Source organism: Antennarius striatus, chromosome 2 (assembly GCF_040054535.1).
Source record: "Antennarius striatus isolate MH-2024 chromosome 2, ASM4005453v1, whole genome shotgun sequence".
Classification (NCBI taxonomy): Eukaryota; Metazoa; Chordata; class Actinopteri; order Lophiiformes; family Antennariidae; genus Antennarius; species Antennarius striatus.
In genome coordinates, this window is record NC_090777.1 from 30,325,047 (window position 1) to 30,334,150 (window position 9,104).

The 9,104-nt window shown below is 45.8% G+C and overlaps 1 long non-coding RNA gene across 3 annotated transcripts; it reads left to right on the forward strand.

The window, feature by feature from the left end:
• The first annotated feature begins 1,597 nt into the window (after positions 1-1,597).
• LOC137610111 (uncharacterized) lies at positions 1,598-8,850 on the forward strand. 3 transcript variants are annotated; one of them, XR_011038411.1, is made up of 4 exons: positions 1,598-3,059; positions 3,139-3,217; positions 5,195-5,557; positions 5,635-5,963. It is a non-coding gene; the product is annotated as an uncharacterized lncRNA (long non-coding RNA). The 3 variants fall into 3 exon arrangements; XR_011038412.1 differs by lacking the exons at positions 1,598-3,059; positions 3,139-3,217 and adding an exon at positions 7,731-8,850 and having other exon boundaries at positions 4,115-5,557; positions 5,635-5,713; XR_011038413.1 differs by lacking the exons at positions 1,598-3,059; positions 3,139-3,217 and having other exon boundaries at positions 4,115-5,382; positions 5,479-5,557.
• Positions 8,851-9,104: the final 254 nt, after the last annotated feature.

Sequence of the window (9,104 nt, forward strand, 5' to 3'; positions counted from 1 at the left end):
GTACTTCACAATGAAAGTCTTTGGTGTCCAGAGTGAATGTGTAAAGGTTGACAAAGACTATTTTAACTCAGAAATGACAAGAACTAAAAAGCATTTACTTGCATAAATGTTAACAAGTGGGTCATTGTGCAAATTGAGCAGCATTTCAACTTTCTATAGTTTTATGTAAACATTTAGTTTTCCTTCAGGTGTTCATGAAACATTTCTTTTTGTCATTTGGTCTTTGCTGACTGGAGCTCAGGTTTGGCTCGATGGTCCTTTGTCTCGAGTGGTTAAAATGAGTACTACAGCTAATGAACTGTTGGTTTCACCTGATCTAGATTTTTATTGGTCTAAAGTTGTGAATCTTAGTTTTGTCTATTTAATTATTGTTAGAGGTTGAGGGTAGGGGCTGGTTAGTTCGGGAGGGGGGCAGAGAGGGAAGAGTGCACCGATGAATCAGAATCTCAAAGTGAAATTGTTTAGTTACAAAAAGGATCATAAAAATTATCAATCCAATTAGAACATGTTAAGTTTAGATAAACATTTTAATGAAAAATCAGTAGTCAAAGAATAGGAATACATTTTTTTGTTTACACTATCTTAATTATGAAGACTCTAATTCCGAAAAACTAGGTTGTGGACTAGGTTTTAAAATGACTAGTTTTTGAACCCAGCTAACTATGTATTTTAAAGGAACCAGGTTTAGAACTAACCAGCATCACTGTGTGCAGGAGAGCAGGTGGAAAGGCAGTAGGTCTAGAATCTGAAGAACAGGATTCAGATTTACTGTGGTGTTAATGGGAAGAGAAACTGAGTAGGGGTCATTTTAAAAGAAGGGTTGGCTAAGAGGATTATGTAGGTGTAAAGTGTCAGATCCAGTGATGAGGGGGAAACTTGACATTGAGGGTGTTATAATTACGAGCGACTTTGGTTTAATTTCCAGGAAAAGAACCACAGATGCGTTATTTGTCTTGATGTTAATGAAGTAGAGAGAAGGTCAGGAGGAGCTCCATGGTGTCTGTAGATCTCGAGAAAGAATGACAGGGTACCCAGAGAGGAACTGGGGTCCTGCATGAAGTCTGGAGTGGCAGAGGTCCGTTAGAACAGTACAGGACATGAACGAGCTCAGCTGAACAGGTGAGGTGTGCTGCAGGTGTGAGTGAGTTCAACGTAGAGGTGGGACTGATCACGGATCAGATCTGAGCCCCTTCCTGTTTGCAGTGGTGATGATGGGCTGACTGATGGAGTTGGACTGGATTACCTCATGGACCATCACGTTCACAGATGACATTGTGAAAGCAGGGATCAGGTGGAGGAACATTCTTCCTTCTCCACTCCACTCATTAATGCACAGGTGCTGTTTTCCTCTCCATCGCATGCCACCACCTTTCTAAATGTTCCTCCACCAGCTCCGTGCAGATCAGTGTCATCTGTGAACATCATGGTCCATGGGGAATCCAGTCTAACTTCATATGTCAGCCTATTACCTCCACAGCAAACAGAAAGGGGCTCAGATCTGATTCCTGCTCAGTCCCACCTCTATCTCGAACCCCTCCCTCACACCTGCAGCACACCTCACCTGTTTTGCTGCCCTCGTTCATGTCCTGTACTGTTCTAACGGACTTCTCTGCCAGTCCAGACCTCCTCATGCAGTCCCACACTTCCTCTCTGTCATAGACTTTCTCTAGATCTACAAAGACACCATGGATCTTCTCTTTTGGGGCAGTAGTGTCTCTGTTGTAGAGCAGACGCCTTGCGGTCAGACATTGGCGGTTTGAGTCCCGCTCCCACCAGCCAGTTTCAGAGTGGGAGGTGTCTGCTCACCTCCCGGTCACTGCCGAGGAGCCCTTGAACGAGGCGGTGTCCCCCCTACAACCAAATGTGCGGCGCGACCGTCACTCGGCCTCCCCCTGTACTGCTTGTGGTACTAATGGCATGCCTACAGGTCCCTAGTGTTAGGGTTAGAGCCCTAACCCCTAGGGCTCATGGGAAGGTTAGCTTCCATTGGTTCCAGCTCTAAACACAGTGCTACATCCACACTCCACTGTCTGGGAGACGGATTTTATGCTAAATCCCTTTAGGGGCCAGAGCCATGTTCATTTGGATCACCACACAAGTTTTGTGAGGTGACCCGATTGGGCCAGCGCAACAGGGGGAGTTGTTGGGAGTTATCATTAAACAAATGGAAACGACCACAAAGCCCATCTGCTGACACAAACATGGATAATACACACTTTGCTCCTTGTCTACCACATCGTGTGAAGGGACACATACGGCAAACTGATCGTTGTTCAGTTAACTTTGTTGGTACTACAACTTGTTTCATCACTGGAGATGCACCTCTAGACCGAGACCAAAGAACCTAGAGGGTTTGTGTTTATAGAAAAACCCTAATGTGTGTGTGTGTGTGTGTCCCTCCCTCTGATTGTGGTGGTGATGATGATGGTGATGTGCTATTGATAATGCTGATGAAATTGAATGCCTCAAATATGATACTAACAATGATTATGGTGATGAGGATGCCGATTAGGGTATCAATAATTAAGATGCTGATGAACATGATGCTGATACTGCTAACAATGATGGCGATTAGGTGATTGAGGTGACGAGCAGTATTCGGTGTTTCGTGTCCGAATCCATCACATACATCCATGGCCTAATATGTCCTCACATTTGTAGCCTAAAAAACAACCGGTCATGCTCTCGCGTCCCAACAGGTATTGGGATCTCCCACATTATATAAAGTTGTCTTTGTATGATGTGGGAGATGCACCCGAGTAAGACTCCTGTATCAGAGCGGTCATCAGAGTGCGACTCAATGTCAAAACGGCTTTTACCGCGGTCGTCAATTTCCCTGGACAGAAACCCGTCTGAGCCATCAAGGAGGAGTTCCACAGGATTACAGGTGAGTCATGTGGAGATCGGTTAAATTAACTTGTTGCAGCACAATGTCAGATATAATGTCAGACTTCAGTACCTCAGTTTAATTTTTTTTTAGGATTTCCCGACATAACTGGCTGCATGGATGGCACCCCATCGAGGCTCCATCCTATAAATCCATCAACCCAAACGTGCAGGTACATGTAGATTGACTGTTAAGATGTTAAAGACTGAGTCATAGCTAAACTAACATCTGTCATTCTCTGCCCTGTCAAGATGATGTGTGGTGCTGAAATCCACATTTCTGAAGTGGAGGCAATGTAGGTTGGGTCAGTCCACGACTCCTGGATATACGGTGAGTCTTACCTGAAAGGTCTCTATAGGTTGGCTGGACAGAGGGATGGAGATGGGAAGGACATGCATTTTTAGGAACAAGGGTCATCTGCTGAGTTGTGGGAACGATGGCGGAATAAATTTGATGAATCCCATGATGAAGTTGTGGGTAACGAGTGGTAGAAGGTAGTTAGGACAGATGTGAGTATTTACAGGCGACTTTGGTTTAATTTCCAGGAGAAGAACCACAGATGCATTCTTTTCCTTGAGGATGTTAATGAAGTACAGAGAAGGTCAGGAGGAGCTCAATGGTGTCTGTGGATCTCGAGAAAGAATGACAGGGTACCCAGAGAGGAACTGGGGTCCTGCATGAAGTCTGGAGTGGCAGAGGTCCGTTAGAACAGTACAGGACATGAACGAGTTCAGCTGAACAGGTGAGGTGTGCTGCAGGTGTGAGGGAGTTCAACGTGGAGGTGGGACTGATCAGGGATCAGATCTGAGCCCCTTCCGGTTTGCAGTGGTGATGATGGACTGACTGATGGAGTTGGACTGGATTACCTCATGGACCATCACGTTCACAGATGACATTGTGAAAGCAGGGATCAGGTGGAGGAACATTCTTCCTTCTCCACTCCACTCATTAAAGCACAGGTGCTGTTTTCCTCTCCATCGCATGCCACCACCTTTCTAAATGTTCCTCCACCAGCTCCGTGCAGATCAGTGTCATCTGTGAACATCATGGTCCATGGGGAATCCAGTCTAACTTCATGTCAGCCTATTACCTCCACAGCAAACAGGAAGGGGCTCAGATCTGATTCCTGATCAGTCCCACCTCTACCTCGAACCCCTCCCTCACACCTGCAGCACACCTCACCTGTTGTGCTGCCCTCGTTCATGTCCTGTATTGTTCTAACGGACTTCTCTGCCAGTCCAGACCTCCTCATGCAGTCCCACACTTCCTCTCTGTCATAGACTTTCTCTAGATCTACAAAGACACCATGGAGCTTCTCTTTTGGGGCAGTAGTGTCTCTGTTGTAGAGCAGACGCCTTGCGGTCAGACATTGGTGGTTTGAGTCCCGCTCCCACCAGCCAGTTTCAGAGTGGGAGGTGTCTGCTCACCTCCCGGTCACTGCCGAGGAGCCCTTGAATGAGGCGGTGTCCCCCCTACAACCAAATTTGCGGCGCGACCGTCACTCGGCCTCCCCCTGTACTGCTTGTGGTACTAATGGCATGCCTACAGGTCCCTAGTGTTGGGGTTAGAACCCTAACCCCTAGGGCTCATGGGGAGGTTAGCTTCCATTGGTTCCAGCTCTAAACACAGTGCTACATCCACACTCCACTGTCTGGGAGACGGATTTTATGCTAAATCCCTTTAGGGGCCAGAGCCATGTTCATTTGGATCACCACACAAGTTTTGTGAGGTGACCCGATTGGGCCAGCTCAACAGGGGGAGTTGTTGGGAGTTATCATTAAACAAATGGAAACGACCACAAAGCCCATCTGCTGACACAAACATGGATAATACACACTTTGTTCCTTGTCTACCACATCGTGTGAAGGGACACATACGGCAAACTGATCGTTGTTCAGTTAACTTTGTTGGTACTACAACTTGTTTCATCACTGGAGATGCACCTCTAGACCGAGACCAAAGAACCTAGAGGGTTTGTGTTCATAGAAAAACCCTAAAGTGTGTATGTGTGTCCCTCCCTCTGATTGTGGTGGTGATGATGTGCTATTGATAATGCTGAAGAAATGGAATGCCTTAAAGATGATACTAACAATGATTATGGTGATGAGGATGCCGATTAGGGTATCAATAATTAAGATGCTGATGAACATGATGCTGATACTGCTAACAATGATGACGATGAGGTGATTGAGGTGATGAACAGTATTCGGTGTTTCATGTCCGAATCCATCACATACATCCATGGCCTAATATGTCCTCACATTTGTAGCCTAAAAAACAACCGGTCATGCTCTCGCGTCCCAACAGGTATTGGGATCTCCCACATTATATAAAGTTGTCTTTGTATGATGTGGGAGATGCACCTGAGTAAGACTCCTGTATCAGAGCGGTCATCAGAGTGCGACTCAACGTCAAAACGGCTTTTACCGCGGTCGTCAATTTCCCTGGACAGAAACCCGTCGGCGCCATCAAGGAGAAGTTCCACAGGATTACAGGTGAGTCATGTGGAGATCTGTTAAATTAACTTAAAATTATATCTGACATTGTGCTGCAACGTCAGACTTCAGTACCTCAGTTTAATTTTTTTTTAGGATTTCCCGACATAACTGGCTGCATGGATGGCACCCCATCGAGGCTCCATCCTATAAATCCATCAACCCAAACGTGCAGGTACATGTAGATTGACTGTTAAGATGTTAGACTGAGTCATAGCTAAACTAACATCTATCATTCTCTGCCCTGTCAAGATGATGTGTGGTGCTGAAATCCACATTTCTGAAGTGGAGGCAATGTAGGTTGGGTCAGTCCATGACTCCTGGATATACGGTGAGTCTTACCTGAAAGGTCTCTACAGGTTGACCGGACAGAGGGATGGAGATGGGCAGGACGTGCAGCAGGTTAGGGTGATGGATAGAGATGGAAATGTGGCAACTAGTGCCAGTGTCCTGGGTAGATGGAAGGAATACTCTGAGGAGATGAGGAAAATCAGAAAAGAGGGTGGAAGATGCAAGTGTGGTGGACCAGGAAGTAGCGGTGATCAGCAAGTGTGAAGGTAGAATGGCACTAAAGAGTAAGGAACGGGAGGGCAGTTGGTCTGGATGGCATTCCTGGAGGTACGGAACCTTCTCTTGGGTGGCTGTGGAGTTTTTGACCAGGTTGTTCAACAGGATTTTAGCGGCTGAGAAGATGCCTGAGGAATGGAGGAAGAGTGTGCTGGTTCCCATTTTTAGGAACAAGGGTCATCTGCTGAGTTGTGGGAACTATGGAGGGATACATTTGATGAATCCCACGATGAAGTTGTGGGTAACGAGTGGTAGAAGGTAGTTAGGACAGATGTGAGTATTTACAGGTGACTTTGGTTTAATTTCCAGGAAAAGAACCACAGATGCATTCTTTTCCTTGAGGATGTTAATGAAGTACAGAGGAGGTCAGGAGGAGCTCCATGGTGTCTGTAGATCTAGAGAAAGAATGACAGGGTACCCAGAGAGGAACTGGGGTCCTGCATGAAGTCTGGAGTGGCAGAGGTCCGTTAGAACAGTACAGGACATGAACGAGTTCAGTTGAACAGGTGAGGTGTGCTGCAGGTGTGAGGGAGTTCAACGTGGAGGTGGGACTGATCAGGGATCAGATCTGAGCCCCTTCCGGTTTGCAGTGGTGATGATGGGCTGACTGATGGAGTTGGACTGGATTACCTCATGGACCATCATGTTCACAGATGACATTGTGAAAGCAGGGATCAGGTGGAGGAACATTCTTCCTTCTCCACTCCACTCATTTATGCACAGGTGCTGTTTTCCTCTCCATCGCATGCCACCACCTTTCTAAATGTTCCTCCACCAGCTCTGTGCAGATCAGTGTCATCTGTGAACATCATGGTCCATGGGGAATCCAGTCTAACTTCATATCAGCCTATTGCCTCTACTGCAAACAGGAAGTGGCTCAGATCTGATTCGTGATCAGTCCCACCTCTACCTCGAACCCCTCCCTCACACCTGCAGCACACCTCACCTGTTTTGCTGCCCTCGTTCATGTCCTGTACTGTTCTAAAGGACTTCTCTGCCAGTCCAGACCTCCTCATGCAGTCCCACACTTCCTCTGTCATAAACTTTCTCTAGATGTACAAAGACACCATGGAGCTCCTTCTGACCTTCTCTGTACCTCATTAACATTCTCAAGGCAAATAATGCATCTGTGCTCCTTTTCCTGGGAATGAAACCATATTGTTGCTCGTAAATACTCCCGTCTGTCCTAACTCTACCCTGTACCATTTGTTCCAAGAACTTCATTGTGTGACTCATCAACTCTATCCTTCTAGTGTTTCTACAACTCTGCACGTCACCTCTGTTCCTAAAAATGGGAACCAGCACACTTCCTCCATTTCTCAGGCATCTTCTCAGCCGCTAGAACTCTGTTGAACAACCTGGTCAAAAACTCCAGTCACCTCTCAGAGAAGGTTCCATACCTCCAGGAATGTCTTCCAGATCAATTGCCTTCCTGTTCCTTCCTCTTTAGTGCTATTTAGTGCTAGATGTACGTTTTATCTCATCAAGGAAAATATGGTCTAAGACTATTTGAAATTGTGTAGAAAAATTTATTTTTAAAAGGAGGGTAATATTCCATTCAAGAACCAGTTACCAGATAAGAGATCATGTAAAACCAAAGAACAAGTATGAACCAGTTTATGAAGAGGAGCTAAACTCTGCATACATGCAGTGCTTGTATGTCATCCCATGATGCACATAGTTATTCAGCACTTTATTTGTTGCATTGATTGTAGTGTGGCAAAATATTTTTTTTTAAACGATTGCAAGATACTGCCGCTGTCTGTACTTCTGCTCCACAGGTGGGGAACACGCATGGGAGACGGGAAACCCAAAGGCCTGAACCCCCCCCCCCTTCAGTAGCTGGAGCTCGACTAAGAGTGGCAGATGGGACAGATGGAATTGCAGTAAATCTCCTTTTGTTGCCCTTCTCTATCCCCACTCTATTTCCTTTCCCACCCAACCGGTCAAGGCGGATGACCGTCCTCCAGAGCCTGGGTCCTGCCCGGAGTTTCTTCCTCAATGAGGGAGTTTTTCCCCGCCGCTGTCGCTTCTGCTTGCTCTGGTGGGTCTTGTTGGGTTTGTCTGTTAAAGCGCTTTGAAATGTTGATGTGATAAAGCGCTATACAAATAAAAGTTTATTGAACTAATTTTGGCTGTATTTTTCTGAGAAATGACCTTTGTCTTTTGGTTTCTGACATGGAGACGCCCTTTGTCGAGACTCTTCATGCTTTTCAAGTTGTTGAAAGTAAGCGGAAGGTTTTAGTGATTACACCTCATGATGTGGGATACTTCAAGACCTTTTTAATGTCCAAACTAGGTTTTAAACTAAATTGGTTTTAAAGTCACTGGGTTTTGAACTAATTAACCCTTGAGGTTTAGAACAAAAAGTAGGGTCTAAACTAACTAGGTTTTCAAGTTTATTTCTTATATAGCCCAGATTCACATAAAATGTCTCAGGGCTTTACAATCTGCACATGGACGATATCCCTCTGACCTTTGTGTACTGCGTGTAGTACGACTCACATCGGATAAGGAACAACTCTCTTCAAAAAACCCTTTTAACAAGAAAAAAAAAAGGATGGAAAAACCTCAGGAAGACTACAGAGGAGGGACCCGTCTCCCAGGACGGTAGAAGCAATCCATCCAGTAGAGACCACCAGCCGATGAAGCAGACGGAGGTCTCCGATAGCCAATAATCCACCACACAAAGGCCTGAGAGAGACAACAGGAGAGACGGAGCAAGGGCGAGATTGACTGTCTATGATTGTTTCTGTTTACATTGTTTGGACTTTTACACCAATGCCTCTTTATGTGCTCTCAATTGTCACTTAGGGATGAACAAAGTTTTTTTAATTGAATTTTAAGTTTTTAGAAATCGTTCAGGGTTTGATGTAAAGGTTGGCTTTAGGATAGGTTAAGGTTAAGGGGTTTTCAGGCTGTGGGACAGGTTAGGGGTTTGAGGGTGTGGTGGTTGGGGTTTGGGGTTAAGGGTTAGGTTTTGGAGCTTAGGGGTTAGAGGGTTAGGGTTTGGGGCTTAGGGGGTTTGGGGTTAGAGGGTTAGGGTTTAGAGGGTTAGGGTTTGGGGGGTTAGAGGGTTAGTGTTTGGGGGTTTAGGGGTTAGAGGCTTAGGGTTTGGGGTTTAGGGGTTTTAGGGTTTGGGCGTTTAGGGGTGA